Raw genomic sequence first — 21514 nt, 5'->3', positions numbered from 1 at the left:
ATACATTATACGAAGTTATACGATACACGCGGCCGGCGCGCGCGCGGGCCGGAGAGGGGGCGCGGCGGGGGGGCCCGCGGGGGCTGCTGGAGGGCCGGGGCTGGGTGTGCGCGCCCAGAGTAGTGTCCCCCGCCTGCAGAATGGGTAATGAGGCTTTTCTCCGCAGCAGCAGCATCACGAGTTTCAGTTCCCAGGAGCCCGCCGCCGCCACGACATGAGTCAGGTTTTCTGCCTGGGAGCGTGGCGGAGCCCTCCTTCCTCTCCCCGCACCTGGGTTCGCCCCCGGCCCGTGCCGCCCTCGCCCCCTGGGGGAATGACCAGCCTCGGGAGCCGCGTGGCTCATGGAAAGCTGGTGGCGCCCCACGATGGGTATTGCCTCTTATGCAGTGCAGTTGTGGCTGCCATGCGGTTCCCTCGCCCTTCGACGGGCAGGGGTGAGGCAGCCGGGCAGCTGCTTCAGCTGTTCGCAGTTAACTGCCTGCGCACCTCTTTAAAGAGGGGGTGATTGCAATCCGTCCTTACCTGGAGGGAGGAAACAGGCCAGCCCAGGAAACCAGCTGACCTCAACAGGTGGAACTTGTTCTCTGCAGCGATGCCTTTCTCGTGCAGTTGTCCAGGCGGTAGCCCCCATAGGTTTGACTTAAAGAGGCAAGGGGCACCGTCACGATAGCATAAGTGAAGAATACCTTTTAAGACTAGAAAAGAAAAAGCCATCTGAAATTCCAGTATGAAAAGCAGACAAGCAAAAACACATTTCATGGGTCTGAGCATACTTCTACAGAAGCAATGTTAGGTTTAATTGGAGAGCAATTTACCAGAAGTTGCTTCTTTGGCGTTACATGTCAAAACCTTCTAGCTCTAAGTATTTCTTATTAATCGAGGATGTACTTCTCGCCCAGAAATTATAAAACAACAAAGTAAGCTGCAAAAGTATGGAGAAAATTTTTAAATTTTTTTAAATTTAGGTTGTTGGGGTCCAAAAGCTTATGGTTAAATCTGATTCAGAAAAGCTCACAGATCTACAGAGCTACAATCCTATTTCAGGAATTAGAACTAAGTCGTTCGCAGAATTTTGATAAATCTCTAGTTGTCAATTCAACATGTTACCTTTAGTTTTCTCTGAACTTTTTCCCTCATCCCATCCCTCAAAAAGTAAAGAATGTCCCCATTCGCTTGTAGTCCTATTATTGAATAGAAATACGTCCTTAACGTCAGTGTCTGTCCTGTATTAAAGGTCTGACACATTGTTACTTTATCTGTGGTCTCCCCCACTGAACCGAAAAAGCAGGACTATGTCTTTTTAAATCGTTAATGTGGAGCTCTGTGCTAGGTGCAAAGATGTAGGCGCTCACAAATATTGAAAGCGATATGTTAATAAGAATCAAATACATTTGAAAAGGCCGTACTTCACTTCTTCTATGATCTTAATTCAGTAATTAATAGTGAACGGTTGTATATTTAGACAACTATGGCCATTTTTGTGTTTTACAAACATAATCATTTCTTTTTTAATCCCCCAACAGCCTTTGTTGCAAGTGGTTAATGGCTGCCATCCGTTGTTGAAACCCAAATCTGACAGGATTTTTCACCAGTTTTTGAATGAAAGTAGAAACTAAACTGATTGAAACTGCAATGGAATGTAGATGGACGGAATGCTGTTTCTTTGGACTACGGGTGTGAAAGAAAATGCTCTTGATCTCTCAAAATGTTGCCTTAGGTCGAAGTTTTAAGTTACCCCAAACAGCTGCTCTACACCTTTAGGGCCACCTAAATACCCACTATGATTGTGCTGATATGGCTTGACGCTGAAGAAACACATAAAAGTATTAAAGCCTTACCCAAAGTTGACAGAATGAAAGAGTTGTTGCAATAACTCTACATATCAGATACTTGTTCTAATAACCAGTAGCAAAGGATATTGTCACTTTTGACCATTTGATTTCTTTTAAAAGAAGGGGTAGAAAAAAAATTAACGGATAACCTAAGACGTAAGAAAATAGGGTCTTTTCAAATGTGTTTAATTTTGTCTGCCATATCACTTTCAAACTCCTGTTTAGACTGCAAGTCCCACTAAGATAATAAAGAGCAACTCTGCAATTAGGGAAATCTGAGTTTCAGAAATTTCTCTCTGTCCCTTTCTCCCTCTCTCTCTACCTCCAAAATTTCTATGACCAGCAATACATAAGCATAAATTCATTAAAACAAGGAGAAGCACCTGAACGGCCAGGTTTTGTTATCAACTTTTAATTAAAAAGGTATGGATTTTTTTACATAAATATTAATGCCTACTGCTATGTGTAATAAAGTAATTAAATCCTTTGAACCCAGTAATTAGAGCTATCCTTTGCCTCTTGAAAGACCGGATTTCAACTGTTTTCATTCTGAAGGTGTTCTTCTGAGTTACTTTTCTGTTAACTAAAAGATTAGTTGGTACTGCAAGTGTTCACTTAAATCTAGTTGTGACATTGCAAACCAGGCAGTATATGTGGCCGTCTTTGCTTATTCTGTTAAGTAGAAAATTTACTGAACATTTTACATATTTGTGAGAACTGCAAAATGGGACAATATTTAAAACCAAGTAATTCTCCAAAAGTAATGCCCTCAAAGAGCAGGCAGAGAATACCTACATTCAGAATGACTGTGAGAGGCAAAATACTAAAAGGAAATGTGTGCAGAAAATTTGCCACTCTTCCACTCTGTTAATTATTGTGGCTAACCAGTGCTTCACTCATTCAGTATTATTTGTAACGTTTAAATGTCATCTGAACAAAAAAGTTAGTGAAATGTCTAAATATGAGTTACAAATGTGAGAAAAAATATTTTTACATATGAAGAAACTTATTCAAGGAGATATTGCAGCCAGTCTAATAATCAATATGTTCTCTAGAAAAATTTTTAATGAGACCAGGAAGTGTGCTATTTAACTGTTGTAAATGTCACAAAATGTTTGTTTTGAAAATTTCAGTCCGATTCTGAGTACAGTTTAACTTATAACTGGTTAATTTTTGCAGCATTTGTTAAATTTTCAATATTAGTATGTTTCTGTTCAGCTGAACAATTTTATATCTTCAAAGGAGGTAATGCTTATAAGACAAAATGCAGAAACTTCAATTTATGGTTCAGAAGGCACACTGATAGACATTAGCTCATTCAATTCTACGTTTGGAGGGAGGAGGCATTATTCTCATTTTAGAAGTAAATAATCACTAAGATTCTATGCCTCTGTGTTGGGGGATTTTTCTGAAAAAGTTTGAACTCTAGGGACAAGTATTTTTCAAAAATCACTTGAAATTAATGTGTTCTTTTAATGCATTTTAATGTGGAAGAAGATATGACATACTGATACGTTAATTGCAAACAGCATTTCTTCTGTATGGAAAGGATAAAAGACTTTTTCCCTATTTGAACCAATGTAAATGTTATAGATTCTTCTGCACTCTTTTCTGACTCATGAATGTGTTAATCTGGAGAATTTTCTCACAAACTTAAAAAAAATCATTTCTAACTTCAGTTACAGAGCTGTATGTGAAGTGACACTGAAAAAAGAAAAAACTTGTTAATTTACATTTTTTAAGGTTATAATCAAATAGCCTGCCAAACCTCCCAAGTGATAGCTAATATTTATTTAATGCCTGCTATATATACTGCACATTGTTCTAAATGCTTTAAGTGTTTTACCTCAATCCTTATAACTGTAGAAAGCAGGAGCTATAATTGTCCCATTTTACAAATGAGGAAAGTAAGGTGCAGAGAGGTTTCAGTCTTACAGCCTGCCTAGTAGTGGGGCTAAGATGAAAATCCTGGCAGTCTAACCACCCCTTCACAACTGCCTCCAAGACATTGTTATTCAGGCTTCTGCCAACACAAGCTCGAAAGTCAAATTTATACAGAATACGTTCAGTTTTAGTTTTTTAAATTAGATATCTCCAAAAGATCTATGAGCACCATTTTCTCCTGATGCAGACAGATTCTAAGAAAGAATGTTCGTTTTAGAGACTCTGCTGTGGCCACATAGGAATTGGACATAAATGAATAGAACAGTGATTTGTTTAAGTTAGATGATCCTTCACTGACCAAAATAAATGTCAAATGCTTGAAAAAGAGCATTAATCGCACATAAGTGAGAAATGCTGTCTATATAGAACAACGAAAATGTTTTCTTATTTTAACAATTAGTATTTACTGAACATGAGAGCCTGTAAAATAGAGTAACAACCTAGTCTTTCTAACGTGTTCTAAGGACTCACTTGTATTTGTGCATATTTTTGAATACTTAAAGTTATAGAAATAAACATCATATTTGTTTGTGTCGTGATTCTAATAAGACCTCTCATCATCCACTGTGACCAAAAACCAGGTCAAGCAATACAAACAAATCAAAGCAACCACGATTCCTTTGTATTTAAAGATTAGGTTCACAAACAGGTATAACTCAAGTCTCAAAGCTCTAGGAAAGAGAATGGCTCTTTAGGTCATTCCTTAGTATGGAATTTTCCTTTGGTCATTCATTTTCTCCCTCTGCTCTAGCTTACCTTTTAGGAGAAGAAAATTGATGAAGTCATTTTTAGTAACTTATATTTAAGTTGACATTAATTTTGAGGTACAAGAAAAACAACATAAGTAGTCTAAAAGGCCAGAATCTTTTCTGATTTTAATACTTTTTTAAAAGAGAAAAGAATATCTTAAATGTATGCAAGTTAGTTGGAGTCTGAAGCACAAAATAAAATCCTGTTAATATTATGACCACAAAATGTAAAGGCAACAGTACTATTTACATATGGAAGGTGTTTACAAAACCTATCTACATAAATAGTAAAATTAGAATTATTAAAGAGGAAATGTTGGAATTTCAGATTTAAGAGAAAGGGCCCCCAAAATTGCTTTATTTTATTATGTGAAACATATACATATTTCTCAAACTCAAAATTAAATATGTGACTAACTCAGCCTTTTCACTGATTTAAATATAAAGTTAATTTTAAAGATGTCAACAATGCTTTCCATCAAAACCTGGAGGAAAATGTCCAGGTGCTTTCTTGGCTCCAGTTATTTATGGACAGGTATGAGACCACATGATAATTCTTACTCAGAGTTTAACTTTGATGTTTCGAAAGAAATTTTTATTCAAGTCACAACTGATATACAAAAATGGTTGTTAAATTACAACTCTATCAGTGAATATTTTGAGCAAAATGGAGGTAATACTCTGTTATACCAATGTTGATCCGTAATTATTTTATAAATAAAAACAAGAGTTTTGGGGCCAGCCCGATGGCACACTGGAGAGTGCGCCGCTTGGGAGCGCTGCGGCGCTCCCGCCAAGGGTTCGGATCCCACATACAGACCGGTTCCCGCTCACTGGCTGAGCGTGGTGCGGGCACAACACCAAGGGTTGCGACCCCGTTGCCGGTCCCCGGTACGGACGTGACACCGAGGGTTGCAATCCCGTTACCGGTCAGTAAAAAAGACAAAAAAAGGAAAAAAAAAAAAAAAAAAAAAAAAAACCAGTTTTGAATGAAATACTTCCAATGAAAAGCATCTTGAGAAAGGGGCGATGATTTTCTTTATTCTGGAAAGCATATGACAGAAACTTAAGTTCTTATAAAGAATTTCTTAAATCCTGCATTATGTAGTAATATCAACAATTTATTCACATGAACTTTACAACTAGACTTCACAAGGTATTTTTGAAGAACATTAAATTCAGAAATTGTGGCATTTTTAGAAAACAAGCTCATTATTAAAATTTTGATCGAGGGCATCCAATGCTATTAAATTTCCTCTGTTCTTTACTTGATCTCTATATAATTCTCCTTGTCCAACCTAAGCCTATAACAACTTGCTGACTACTCTTTTTTGTGGAACATCATGGCCAAAGCTTTTTTTTTTTTCTTTGTAAGAAGCAAAGTTCAGTGAAAACGGTAAGAAGATATGGGTTGAATCTATATTTCCTTTTCTGGTAGCTTTGCATTTGTCTAGGAATAGTGCATTATGTCACATTCTGATTAGAACTAGAATCTTTAGCTTTTGTGGGTTCTGGAAATGCATTTGTTATATCCCAGCCTATTGATATGGGGAATTAGTGTGCATCTTTCAGTCAAATGAGCTCCAGAACTATTTTCTAAGAAATGTACTTGGTGATCTTTGGCATGACTAGTTACAGAGCTCATACAAAGCCTATAATGAATAGAGTAATTTCAGATACAGTGATTCATTTTTAAGTTTGACTTAGTTAATATGTCTAAAACATTTACTCAAAACTTCCATTTTGAAGCATTAATATCAAATGAAGTTTCTGCTATTATTTTGCATTTTTCTCCAAATGAACCATTATTTCTTTCATTTATGTTTGCCAATAAATAAAAACCACCTTCTATTATATAAAACTGAAGTTAGAACAAAGAAACTACCTTGCTGATTCGCTGGTTATGATGGATATGTTTTTAAAATTAAATACATAATATTTAGTACAGTATACAAGTGTTCTATAAATTCTTTTTTAATGATAACGATTCTGTAGTGGAAATATATTCCCAATGAATACATATTAATTGATTGAAAGTAGGACTTCTTTATGCCGCCCCTTTCTTTGGAAGAACAGGGAGATTTTGGCCCCAGAGCTCCTCAGATCTTTAGGATTTTCCAGTGAGGCAAATCACCATCTTCACCCACCTCTGCATTATTAAAACGTCCAAAAAGAATAGCCTTTGGCACTGTTTTCAATTATTCTGTTCTAATAAAACATTAATTTAACATTCATCTTATTACTAGTTGTAATAAGACTCAGGCCTTAGCATATTTTCAAATGGCTTTGATCTATAAGTCAAGTCTTTTGAATGCCAAATAGATTTTATAATGGACATCAGTCCCCATCCCTGTTTTTCCTCCCATAGTAATCACTGCTTCACTCTACTCTTCTTTTCCACTCCCATGTCCCTCACTGTACCTCAGAAATTGAAATCACAACCATCTTTACTTTGATGAAACCCCAAAATAGTACTTCCTTTTCTTCCTTGTGATAACTGTGCAGCAGCAGTCAACTAATAACACCATTTGCTATTCTGTTCATCCTAAGTACATGATGAATTGTATTTCATGAATAGTACTGCTACAAAAACATAAGAGATAAACACAAATAAAAGGGCATCTATTTTTAAAAAGCATTCGACATTTCACAAATGCATATTAACAACAATTTGAGTCATATTACAGATATTTTTTAACCTCATTAGGTTAAAATATGTTTTTCCTTGAAAAGTAAGTGGGATTAACCAAAAGCATACAATAATTTGTGGGCTGCTATATTGATAAGGATTAGAAGACGGGAAATGTGGTATTTCATTCTCCCTAGAAAAACTAGGAACAGGAAAGATAAGATTGATGCAATTTTGGTGCTATTAATTGAATATCTACTGCCTGTTCTTTAGTAAACGAGTTGCCTATGCAATGGTTTTTTTTATGCAGTATGTATATCAATAAGGGCATAAAAGGAGGCAACCTTCCTGGACCCTCACCCCCAGCTCAACAGTGTATTTACATAACCTTATTGTAAACAAAGGACAAACAAAGCAATTTGGTTCATGTTTCACCAAAAACATTTTTCCTCCAGGTTAAAGGTAACCAGAGACTTCTAAATCATTGCAAACACCTCTTAATCCACCAATTACTTATAAGCACAATATGGATCTTTGGAAATTAGATAAGAATAGTTTTAATGTGAAATAATGGCAGCAATATAGTTTAGAGACCATGATGGTAAGGCCTCATTGATGCATACAACTGCTGGGAAAAGAGCATATGGTTAGTACCTGGTACAGATGTAAAAACTGCAATTATGGCTTCTTAGTAAGATAATTGATTCAGAGTAACTGTATGAGTTTTGTTGGTTGTCTTCATTGTTTTGTTATTGTTGAGCTTTTGCTGTTTGTTTGTTTTTTGATGGCAGATATTTGGGAGGCGAAAAGCCTGCTGTAGGCTTTTAGTCCATTTCTATTGCTCATAACAGAATACCTGAAACTGCATAATTTATAAAGAAATAAAATTTATTTCTTACAGTTTCAGAGGCTGGGAAGTCCAAAGTCCAGGGAATGCATCTGGTGAGGGCCTTCTTGTGGGTGGTGACTCTACAGCTACAAAGGGTATCACAAGGCGAGAAGGTGTTGAGCAAGACAGAGCTAACCTGCTCACTCACTCACCTTATAAAGCCATCAGAACCATGCCCATGATCACCCATTAAACAATCAATGGATTGATCCATTCATGAGAGTATAGTCATTACAATCTAATCACCTCTCAAAGGCCCCACCTTTCAATTGCCATAATAGGAATTCCCACTCTCTTAACATTGTTTGAATGGGAATTAAGTTTCTAGCACATGAACTGTGGGGGGACACATTTAACCCATAACACCTATCAAAAGGAAGATTGTGTTCCTTGTAACTAAATATAACAATATTACTAAGACGACCAGAAAAATACACAAAACTTATCAGAAAGCAGGGACAATAACAATACACTAAAGGACTACTTGAGGCTGTCTGTTTCCTGATAAATGACATCATAGCAGACAACCACGCATAGAATAAAATTGTTCCCCTATCTCATATAGTGAGCATTCACCAATTTTACTCCATGGCAGGCCATTATCTATATAGTGAGAGAGAATATTCCATAAAGAGAAAGACTAGAAAGTTGGGTTTATGTTTAAAAATAAGTAACCATAACAAATTACTGGCTCTACCTTTAAAGCACTAAATCAAAGTTTTTTAAACGTAAATTTAACCTCCATTCTCAACAAGGAATTTAGGGACATTTTAAAAGCTTGAACTTGCTTATCCTGTCCAAGAAAGGCCTCGTTGTATTGACTTGGTTATGGCAGCCCCAGAACCAGAAGAGCAGAGCCTGAAGTCTACTGCACAGATTAAATTGCATGTGGGTCAGTATTTCAGATACAACCACCACCTTATTATCTGCATGTGAATTTTCTATGAGTGGTTTGCATTCTCAGACCACCTTGATGCTCTCACTCAACAACAACCGGGTCCCCCATTCCCACACCACAGTGTATGCACAGGGATGTGAAACTATATAAAGTTTAGTCTAGACCAAAAGGAAAGAGTTTAGGCAGTCAAATCCATTGAGTGGGAAGAAATCCATTAATTTAATTCACTGTCTTTTATAGTTTATCCACTATTTTGGAAGGATTCCATCATTGCTTTCTTCTAATAGCAGAGTTAATGAAGAATTGATTGCTGTTGTTTCAATGAGGTCTCTGCCCACAGCATTTGTTAAGGACGTGCTTAAATTGTAGCTCATTTTTAATGTGGAATGGAAGATTCAGCTTGTGCCTACATACCTCAGGACAGATCATTCTGGAATGATTATAACCATACATTTCAATAGACTGTATTACACTTATACCGCCAGCAGAAGTCTGGAATAATTGGGTCATCAAAGAATAAACACTAAAGGCAGTACAATAAAGCCAGTCGTGGAGCAAGCACCTAATTCAGGAAACAGAAATAATGTCCAGAAATCTTCAAAGACTGTATCACAAATAGTATTTAAAATGAACACAGAACTCTCAGGTGTGTGCAGTTGGCTAGAGAGCACTGAGAGAGGTCTCTGGACGTCTAAGTGGGCCTACCCACTTGCAGACCCCTTCATATTTAAAGTACCCACCTTTGTCTCTGACTTGGCTCCCTAATTTCTATTTATTTTTGGAAGACAAGCAAGCCTTCTTCACACAAAAAGAAAGCCCAGGCAAACAGAACCTAGACTCCTGAGCAACATCTTATATCACTATTGTCTTCTACTGAGGACTCAGTTGATTTCCCAATTACAGTGACCCTGATATACTGTTGAGTGATTTGAATGACTCAACAGTATAGTCAGAGCTACACTATAAAGAGTTTGCCATCAAATATACATTACAGGCTTATTTCCTGTAAAATTCCTGGTAATTTGTGATGCAGTTAAAGTGAAAAATGCAAACCTATTGGTGCAACGCTGTCAATTATTCAATAAGGATTTACTAACAAGCACTATGTATTGCATATGTCCAATAACCTATATGTCTTAGCCTGAGTTCCTCCAAAATAAGAGACAAGCTGACATGCAGTCAGTTTATTTGAAAAACTGGGGCCAGAGGGCAGAAGTATCAGCAGGAGGAGTGAAACAGAAAGAGAGAAGACACTAAGATGAGTTACTGAGTTAGCATCTTGATTTTGTGTTGCTATAACAGAATGCCACAGACTGGGTAATTTATAAAGAAAAGAAGTTTATTTCTCACAGTTCTGGAGGCTGGGAAGTCCAAGATCGTGGGGCCTTTATGCTATGTCATCCTGTGGTGGAGGGTGGGTGGGCAAGAGAGCAACAAGTGTGTATGTGTATATGTGTAGTACGGGGTGGGGGGAGCAGAAGGCATGCAAACTCACGATAACTACATTAATCCATTCTTGAGGGTGGAGATCTTATGACCTAATCACATTTTAAAGGTTTCCATATCTTTTTGAGATCTAGGTGGAGGCCACCATGGCCCCACAACTCATGTATTCTGCACGTCTGCAGAGTCAGCACCACACAGACACCACCAAGGCTTACTGCTTACACCCTCTGGAACTGTGACACAAACCACACCCGGGCCCATTTGAGCCATGGCTGGGGTGGCCAAGGGATACTGCACTGGAATGCAGGGAGCAGAGTCCCAAGATGGCTCTGGGCAGCAAATGCTGAGGTCCTATGGACACCTCTTTGGAAAGCTTGCCTTCAGCATCTTAGCTTGCCTTGAAGATCTCTGAAATGACTTTTTTCTCCCATTGTAATGATGAGTAAAACCTGGCTTTTTTCTAACCATATTAATCTCTTTAGCAAACCATCACTTGGCCACACCCTTAGTATTCTCTCCCAAACAAGCTTGTTTATTCTTTACATGGCCAGGCTGAAAATTTTCCAAATCTCCCTTTTCTGCTTCCCTTTTAATTAATATTCTGTCCTTAAATAATTTCTTCTCTTGGGCCGGCCCGGTGGCGCACTGGATAGTGCGCCGCTTGGGAAGCGCGGCGGCGCTCCCGTCCGAGGGTTCGGATCCCACGTGCAGACCGGCTCCCACTCACTGGCTGAGCGAGGCGTGGGAGCAACGCTGAGGCTTGCGATCCCGTTGCCGGTCCCGGTCCGGTACGGGGGCAACACTGAGGGTTGCAATCCGTTGCCGGACACGGAAAAAAGACAAAAGACAAAAAAAAAATAATAATAATAATTTCTTCTCTCATTTACTGTAAACAGTCAAAAGTAGCCATGTAGCATCTTGAAATCTTTGTTGCTTAGGTATTTCTTCCGCCATATAACCTAGTTTATTGCTCTTAGGTTCTGCCTTCCATAAAGCCCTAGGGCATAGACATAATTCAGCCAAGTTCTTTTGTCACTTTATAACAAGGACAGCCTTACTCCGGTTTCCAATGAGATATTTCTCTTTTACATCTGAGACCTCATTAGAATGGCCTTTACTGTTCATATTTCTATCTATACTCTGATTTTAACCACTTAAATAATCTCTGGGAAGTTTCAGACTTTTCTTATAGCTCTCTTCTTCTGAACCCTAACCAGAATTGCCCTTAATTCTCCATTTATGGCAGTCTAGGATTTTGCCAGCCTGCTCCGCCAAATTCTTCCAGCCTGTGCCCATTACCCAGTTTCAAAACCACTTCTACATTTTCAGGTATTTATTATAGCAACACCCCATTCTCAGTCACTATTTTCTGTCTTAGTCCATTTTGTGTGGCTATAACAGAATACCACAGATTGGGTAATTCACAAAGAAAAGAAATTTATTTCTTGTGTTTCTGGAGGCTGGGAAGTCCAAGATCAAGCAGCCCACATCTCGTGAGGGTCTTTGTGCTGTGTCAACCCATGGCAGAATGCAGAAGGGCAAGAGAGAGCAAACAACAGAGACGGGGCTGCATTCACTTTTATAACAAACCCATTCTCTCAATAATGAACTCACTTCCACAGTGACTTCATTAATCTCTTCATGAGGCTCTGCCTTCTTAAAGATCCCACTACTCAACACTGTTGCATTGAGGATTAAGTTTCTATACATGAACTGTGGGGGACACATTCAAATCATAGCAGTTGGCTATCTCAAAGGAGCCTTTCAAAATGCTTTCCAGGAGACAAAAAGGGTTAACATCTATCAACCGCTTCTATTCCCCATTGATCAAAGGTGGTCCTATCATCATTAAGTTCACTTACCACTCCCCAAATGTTTATACATGCCTGAATACAGAGCCTAGTCTGATGGTATTCCACACCAGTGATTCAGAAGGAGAGGTGGGCCCAGGGCAGGTGCTGTCCTATCACAGTTATGCGAAGCCAATCGAGGCCCGTGTAGAATCAGTACCACTGGTAGACTAAAAGGCAGGTCCCAGAAGATTTAGTAGAGGTGTCCAGTTATCACTATGCTTTAGAATTAGTTGCTACAGTTTGAATTTGAATATTATGATTTTAATTCTGATAGAAAATCTTTTGATAAATATATAGTCATTTAGATTTACCAAGCACAACTTCATTAACACATGTGAGAACACGGTAAGATCTCACTCATTCAGACTGCATTAACCATCATGATTCGTGCACTGAGGTAAATTTATTACCTATTTTTTAAAAAATGATCCGCTTAGAAATTAAGCAAATAAGATCTGGCTCCACAGAGCATTTTAAAATATTTACTTCTACCGTCACCTATATACATAAAATTATATGTTGGCAGTTATCTCTAAAACTGCCACAGGAAACATTCAATAATCATTTGTTGAAAGAATGAAAATTTAAAAGTTGTAGAACCAACTTAATCCACTAGTTAAGAAATGGGTCCTCTACTGGCTTGATTCTAGTTATTATGTGTACTTTAAAGTTATAAACATATGTTTTAGAGAATCAGTCTATAAATCAGATGTTCCTCTACATCTACATGCCTCCAGGAAGTCTGGACTTAATGATGCTTCTCTTGATAAAAATAGGAAGCATCTAAGGATATAACAATAAGTTTCTTTTTTTTTTTTTTTAATTTTTATTTTGTCAATATACAATGTATATGATTATTATGGCCCATCACCGACATAACAATAAGTTTCTATTGGATATTTCACGAGTAGTTACAGTAGACTTCTCATATCTTTCGTAAGTCTCTTCAAATTGAGATTGTATGTTTTGTCTGGCTAAAGTCTTTTAATCTATTTCTTTTCTAACAGCTAAAGTATCACCTATGTACCATAAAATTTCCCATCTTAAGAATACAATTCAATGAATTTTAGTGTATTTACAGAGTTGTACACCATCACCACAATCTAATTTTAGAATATTTCCTTCACCCTAAAAAGAAACCTTATGCTCATTTACAGTCACCCCCACTTCCAACCCTAGGCAACACTACTCTGCTTTCTGTCTGTATACATTTGCCTTTCTTGGGCATTTTATATAATGAGCATAATGCTTTTGAGGATCATCCATGTTGTTAACGTATTTCTTTTAAAACCAACATATACAACTATGGTTGTTCTGTATGTTATCTCCTAGTCATTTTATTTTGCTTTCGAGATAAAACTTCTGCCGTGTACAGTGTTGGGAAAGTAAAATAACTTAATCAGGCTCCCCTCACCTCAGGGTCAGTTGGGGGTGGTTCAGCACATTCTCTGTAAACAAATTGGGGTGGAGTTAGTGCACATGCGCGGTGCCGCTGCTTTGGCGACTGCCTTGGGCGGACACAGCTCCACGCAGCCATGCTTTCCAACCTACGGCTTCCAAGGACCTGTTTGCCGGTTACCTAGCTCATAGAACTGTGTGTGAGGGGTCTGGGGACCCAGCCTGGTGTGTGAGGGAGTCTGGGGACCCAGCCTGGCGTGTGAAGGGTTTGTGACCCAGTCTGGAACGGGTTTGAGGGGTCTGTGAGCTCCATACCTAGTCCTAGCTCAACAACTGGCATAGTCGCAGGATTATGGGCAGGTGAAAGAGCTTGACATACAGTGTTAAATAAAGCAATGTTTAAAGAACTATAGAATCATGTACAAAAAACTGAAATGGACATTTCTAACAAAGAAGAATCTTTTTATATAACTTTTATTATTTTCCAGTTTATAAAAATAACAGGCTCTATATGTTAGAATACTAAAAATACAGAACTACAGAAAAGTATAAAATTTTATCTTAATTTTACAATAAAATAAAGCCACATTTAATACTTCTCTAATGTTGCGTTTACTTTTAAAATATTATCTTCTCAACTTTCAAACCATTTGAAAAGTTGGAAAAATAGCAGGATGAATACCTTACTCTTCACCTAAATTTATTAATTGTTAATATTTTACCACATTAAGTTTTTCTCTGTGTAGTGCCCTCTCTCTCTCTCTCTCTCTCTCTGACACACACACACACACACACACACACACACACACACACACACACACACACACACACACACACACACACTTGAGAGTTGCATGACACTTCAACCCTAGAGACTTCAATATGTATCTCCTAAGAACAGTAGCTTTCTTCCTTGAAATCACAATACTTTGATCATACTTAGAAAATTTAACATTGATGTAATGCTGTTATCTAATATAAAATCCATTTTCAAATTTCCCCAATTATTGTTCTAATCATATCCTTTATAATTTAACAAAAAATCCAAGAGTCAAGCAAGGAAAATCCATTGCATTTAGTTAGCATATCCCTTTACCCTCCTTTAATCTGGAATAATCCCTAGTCTTTTTCTTTCTTTCTTGATACTGATGTTTTTGAAGTTCTGCAGTATGTTCCACAAGTTAGATTTGTTTGATTCGTAATTAGATTCAGGTAAAATTTGAGGGGGGAGGGAGACAGGAATACTAGATGTGTGTTGTTTTACCTTCTTGATGCTTAACATAGGGTACACCCAATATTTTTTAACTTAATTACATATCCAATTTAATTTTTACATGATTGGCATATTATATATAAATGTTTATGCCCTGTCTTTAAAAATAAGCAGTATGTTATTTTCCCATGACATAAAGATTTTCAAAAATCACCACTTTTGATGGATGCATATTTCACCAAATGGTATTACCATTTATTCAATAAATAAATCCTCTGTTACTACATATTTATTTCCATATTTTATTACAAAAATGCTTTATTAAACATGTTGAGGCATAATTTTTGTTCACATATATGATTGTTTTCTTAGGATTGCTGGAAATCTAATTACCACATACTAATGGATTACGGGGTATGATTTTTAAAATATTGACAAATTGCTTTAGAGAAATGTGTTAACCAGCCTCCAGTATGTCCCCCAATGATCCCGGCCTCCTGGTATTCAGATCTTTATGTAGCCCCCATCCACATTTTACCAGGATTGGTCTCTGTGACGAAGAGAATACAACAAAGTGATGGCATGTCACTTGTGAAGTTAGGTTATAAAAGACCCTATGGCTTCTGTCTTCCTCTCTCTTTTTCTGGGATCACTCGCCCTGAGCCAGCTGCCATATTGTGGGGGACAATCACATCGCAGCCTATGGAGAAGTTCACATGATGAGGAACTGAAGCCTTTGGTCAACAGTCACATGAGTGAACTTAAAGGTAGGTTCTCCTGCTCCACCTGCGGCTGAGATGACTATTCCCAGCTGACAAACAGCAACTTCCTGAACAACCAGCTGAGCAATTCCTGAATCCTTGACCCACAGAAACTATGAAATAATAAATGTTGGTAGCTTTGAGCTGCTAAGTTTTGTGTAATTTCTTACACAACAATACATTATTTATTTAAGAAAGTGTGAATCAGTTTGTATTTTTATCAGCAGGACATGAAGGCCTGTCCTACCACACAGAGTTGAATACTTTTAAAATCATTCTAGGGCCGACCCTGGTATGCACTCAGGAGAGTGCGGCGCTGGGAGCGCAGCAGTGCTCCTGCTGCCGGTTCGGATCCTATATAGGGATGGCCGGTGCGCTCACTGGCTGAGTGTGGTGCAGGTGATACCAAGCCAAGGGTTGCGATCCCCTTACCGGTCACAAAAAAAAAAAAAAAAATCATTCTAATTTCAAAGGTTTAAAAAAAGCCATCTGTGTTTTAATTTGCATTTCTTCATTACTAATGAAGTTGAATTTTTTTTCCAAAAATTTAATAGACATTAATTTGTATTCTGTGAATGGATTAACTTGTTCACAGCCTTTGTCCACTTTTTCCACAAGACAGAGGTTTTCTTATTATTGTACATGAACTCATTTTCCTTTGCCAGTTATATTGACAGTAAATATTTTCCCAATTTTTAAATTTGCCTTTTAATTTTGTGTATTATGCTTTTTGGCATCTGGAAATATTTGTAAATAGTCAAATTTATCTCTGTTTATCTTTGTGATTACTTCCATTATCTTTATACCTAGGAAGTATTCCTATGAAGAAATACAAAGCAGAATAAGGGGGTTGGAGAATGACGGGTAGGCTAGGGTATTAGTTTATAGAGAGCAGTCCAAAAGGGAGACATTTGAGAAGATAACTAAAAGAAGAGAAAGAAGAGGTCGAGAGAAGAACATTTCAAGTGTTGAATTTTAGCAAAATTTTTCAGCATGTATTGATCCTTCTATCTGTTAATATGGTGGATTAGACTGACAGTTAATTGGGATAAATCTTATCTGATTATAATTTTTAATACATTATCGAATGTGATTTGTTTGTACTTAATTTAGAAATTTTGCATCTAGGGGCCGGCCCGGTGGCGCACTGCTACAGTGCGCTGCTTGGGAGCGCGGCAGCGCTCCCGCCGAGGGTTCGGATCCCACATACAGACCGGCCGCTCACTGGCTGAGCGAGGTGCGGGCGCAACACCGAGGGTTGCAATCCCATTGCCGGTCCCGGTCCGGTATGGGCGCGACACTGAGGGTTGCGATCCGTTGCCGGTCACGAAAAAAGACAAAAAGGAAAAAAAAAAAAGAAATTTTGCATCTAGGGGCCGGCCCGGTGGCGCACTGCTACAGTGCGCTGCTTGGGAGCGTGGCAGCGCTCCCGCCGAGGGTTCGGATCCCACATACAGACCGGCCGCTCACTGGCTGAGCGAGGTGCGGGCGCAACACCGAGGGTTGCAATCCCATTGCCGGTCCCGGTCCGGTATGGGCGCGACACTGAGGGTTGCGATCCGTTGCCGGTCACGAAAAAAGACAAAAAGGAAAAAAAAAAAAAGAAATTTTGCATCTAAATTCATATGTGAATTAGCCCATAATTTCTTTTCATAAATTGCCTTGTGTGGATGATTTCCAAAAACTAGCTTTTTTTGTTGGTTAGATACATTTTTATAATTTTTTTCATTTCTTTCTTTCATTTTCATTTTTAATTATTTTCTTTTTCTACTATGCTTTTTATTAGATTTTTGAATTGCCCGTGTAGCTCAATTAATTTCAATCTGTCTTATATTTTAAATAAATTAATTTATATTTATGCATTTCATTATAATTATCAATATTTTTATATTTTTATATGCTTATAATTTCCATTGTGATTTCCTCTTGAACCCATGAGTTCTTTGGGAGAGTGTGTTTTTAGTTTGTGACCCCTGAATTCTGTTTTACAGATAAACTAAAGACAAGAAAATTAAATGTGTTGCTCAAAATTGTATATCTAATTCATGGCCTAAAAATAAAGTCTTCTAATTACCATTGAGCTCTGACTTTCTAATTCCTTAATTCATATTCTTTCATTATCAGAATGCTTCTTGAAGTTAAACATTTTCTTTAACTCATGTTACACCTAGAATTCCATTTTTTTTATTAGCCTCATCTGTTACACATTTTAAAAAATATTTGCCTAAGCCTTTTCTTAAGTATATTTAGACAATTTTGTCTTTGTCTTTCTTATCAATCCAGGATTTATTAATTTCTAGACATATCATTTGGCACAGTGTTAGCACATATTAGACTCTCAATTAAAAAATTATTGAGGGAATTTTTGTTTAATGAATGTTTAAGGACTTTTATCAGTACCACCTAATAACTTTATTAAACGTCAGATGACAAGTCCAGGGATGGAAGGAACCTGTCTGGTGTATCACAGCACAAGTCCAGTAGATTAATAATAAAGATGAAATGAATAAGAGCAAGAAATCAGAACCACTGTTGAAACGAGCTGCAATTCCATGGTCAAAAGGGACTGGTGGGGGGGGGCAAGTAGAAATATATGAAATAATAAAAATGAATCATAAATGACAATAAACAACTTTCATAAAATATCTACTATGTAGGTTTATCATCCCCACTGTATAAACACGGAAAGGGAACCCCAGACAGTTTGGGTCACTTGCCCAGGTGACACAGAAATAACGACCCTTGGATTGGAATGCAGCTTCTGTGTGACTCCACAGCCCATCTTCTTTGCCATAAGCCACCATCTTCTCTCAGCGTTCTTATTTTAGCTCTTTTATCCCAGCTCTACACCAGGTCTAGCCCTCCCCCATGACTGTAACTGGGAAATGGGAGATAGCCGTGAAGCAAAGGGGAGTGCTGGTAGTATGAGAATCAGTCTCCTATCAACACAAAATACTTTGCTAGAGGTCGAATACTACTACCCCTTTTTTTTTCTTGTCCTTGAAAATAATCTTTGTTTCTGGGGTTAAAGAATAATTGCTTACACGATGGATAGTTCTGCCATATTCATACTGCTCACCTTTTTTCTAAGTCCTGACAAAAGCTGTAAACAAAGGGAATCTAATGCCGGAAACTTCAAGGTCATGTTAAGAACATTGTATTTACAGTATGAGTATGAGCTCCTTTGTGCATATTTTCTCTAGGCACCTTTTAAAAATGTAGGTATTTTCCTTTTATTTATTTAATAAAACTTACTTAATCTTGCTAATATTATTTGGTACTGCACAATAGCAATTGTTTTCTTGGTATTTAAATATTACATATTATACCTTTGGTAACAACTTTTTAAAAATTATTTTACAAATTTATCAAAGTAGCTTCACTGGTCTTATACTAGTTTTAATTTTTTCATTGAGCATTCTCCCCCATAACTTTTAGGATTTGCAAATTCCTAATTGTTAACTGGGGTGATCATTATTCCACCTACAATTTTTAGATTGTTCCTTTTCCCCCTTTGATTTTGTGTTTTCTCCTTCATCTTCATAATTATTATTTTTTGTAGAACAGATGTGTGTGGATTACAAAGAATATTTTTATAACATGAAGAAATGCTTATGATATAAAGTTAAATAAAAAGGTAAAGCAGGATTTAAAATTGCACATACAGTATGAACCCAACTAAATGAACATTTTCATGTTTTATTTAGATAAAAACACTTTTTTACCATACAAAAAATATTGACAGTCACCACTCTGGGTGGTGAGATTATGAGTGATTAAAAAAGAATTCATGTATTTTTCATATTTTCTACAACAAGTATTTATTATCTTTTCCAGACCTGGGTCAGACCAAAAGTCACATAAGAGGCCAAAGGGACAAATTTTCTGAAAAGCTCCTGCTGCTGCCAAGTGCTGTCTTTCCATAGGAAGACTTCCATTGACAACCCTGTCTTGAGGCAGTTGGTTGTTGCAGGCAGCTGGTAGGTATGTGTGGAAGGGCTGGACCATGGGAGTGTGTGGCAGGAAGGAGAAATACAAAGGAGAGGTCCGACAGTCTGATTTCTCTGGGGAGAGACCAGAGCTTTCTCTAAGTGTGTGGTTAAAAGCAGTGCTATCCCTGTATGGGTAGGCTGGAAATAACATCTGCATCCAGATGAAAGCTGAATATCAAGTATCTATGTTGTCCATTTCACTCTCTACCTTGAGGTTCAGTTCTGTTAACTATGATATTTGAACAACTTCTTTTAATTTAGATCATTAGTATAACATTCGATATATTTTTCAGCACCTTTGCCTCAATTTTCCCAATCATTAAGGACCTAATAATAATATTCTCCCACTATCTCATCAAAGTGTCATGAGGATTTAGGAGTAAATATCTCCTGTTCATTTTGCCACTTAGAATGTGGTTCTTTGACAGTAAATTATGTTGTCTTTCTAGTTTAGAAAGACTCATGTATATGCTTGTGTGTGTGTGTGTGTGCGCGCGCGCGCACACACACACGCACACACGAGCGCACACACGTGTGTGTTCACCCTTTCCTTTTCCTTTTAACTCTGAAGACTTTATCCATTATTTTTCTTTCTGGAAAATGAGACAGAAGAACTGAACTCCTGTCATCTTGAAAAGTTTACTTAATGACCATCCCATGTGAACATATGCAGTCTTAGCTGGAAAGCATGACTGATGTGACTATATAGGTTCATAAGACTGAATCATTCATCAAATATTAAAGAGTCACTTAGTAGAGTGACTTTTCCAGTCACTTTGCAATAGAATTGAAGCCCAAGCAATTATAAGAAGAGCAAGGGACCCCTAGGTTTTTTTACTGAAGAGCCATCTAACCATTTGGGAGACCTGACACAATAACTTAAGAAATTTTCCCCCAAGCTAAATGTTCTCACACAGAGCAAAATTTGATGTAATTTCTCATGGCCAAAAAACATAAAGAAAAGACATTTTCAAGGGGTTATTTTATAAGAGGTAATGCTTCAAGCTCAGTTCTTGTCCATTGAATTATATTCCCCCAAATCCAGTCTCAGGCTCCTCATGAGTTTTTGGATTAACAGATTGAACAGCCAACTTAAATTGAGATGATACAGTTCTGAGAAAACATGACTCTTATATGATCCCCCTTGTCATCCTGTCCAAACTGGCAGTCAAACCAGTTGTCAGTGTATAAAATTATTGTAAAATATTTCATATGTCAGGGTGGAGAGATTAAGAACTGATAAAACAACAAAATACTAGTTAAGAGCTACAATATATACTGAGTCCTTTTTATTTGTACTTACCACATCTGATGTTTGCACATTACTAACAACATGGTGCCTTTTATGTGTGTGACTTGAGGGAGAATCAGATCTGTATAACTGTAGGGCTATGAGGTCATCTTCTGACCCCGAAGTTATAAACCAATAAAACCAGCACCCCATGCAGTGTTAGGACTGAATTCTAATTCAGCATTCTACCTTGAATCGCTCACCTTCTGACATAGCCCTGGGGTAAAAGGGCTATTCTGAAGGTCTAGCTGCTCAGACTAGCTATACATGTGGAAGGGTCATTTTATCCAAAGATTTCTCTCTTGCTTTTAATAAGGAGAGCTTAGAGTACTTCATTTTGCAGCCTATGTAAGCACAAAGAGCCATTCCGTTCCTTCATTATAATTTGGTTACATCACAGCACTTTGTCTGTGATTTAAACATTTAGACATTTGAGTAAGTCATGTTTATTATTCTAGTATGTAATGAGTCTGGTATGTGAGAATGAGCTTTAGATACAAGATCATTTAGGATTCTTGGACACACCAGATATTAGCAGCAAGCCATGTTCCATGGAGATGCTTGTTTGGTATTTAAAACATGCGAAACTTAGCATCTTTGGCAAAGAAAAAAAAATAAC

The sequence above is a fragment of the Galeopterus variegatus genome, unplaced genomic scaffold (assembly GCF_000696425.1).
Source record: "Galeopterus variegatus unplaced genomic scaffold, G_variegatus-3.0.2 Scaffold5425, whole genome shotgun sequence".
Taxonomy (NCBI): Eukaryota; Metazoa; Chordata; class Mammalia; order Dermoptera; family Cynocephalidae; genus Galeopterus; species Galeopterus variegatus.
The sequence above is the reverse complement of the archived record's forward strand: the minus strand, read 5'-3'. Positions refer to the sequence as shown.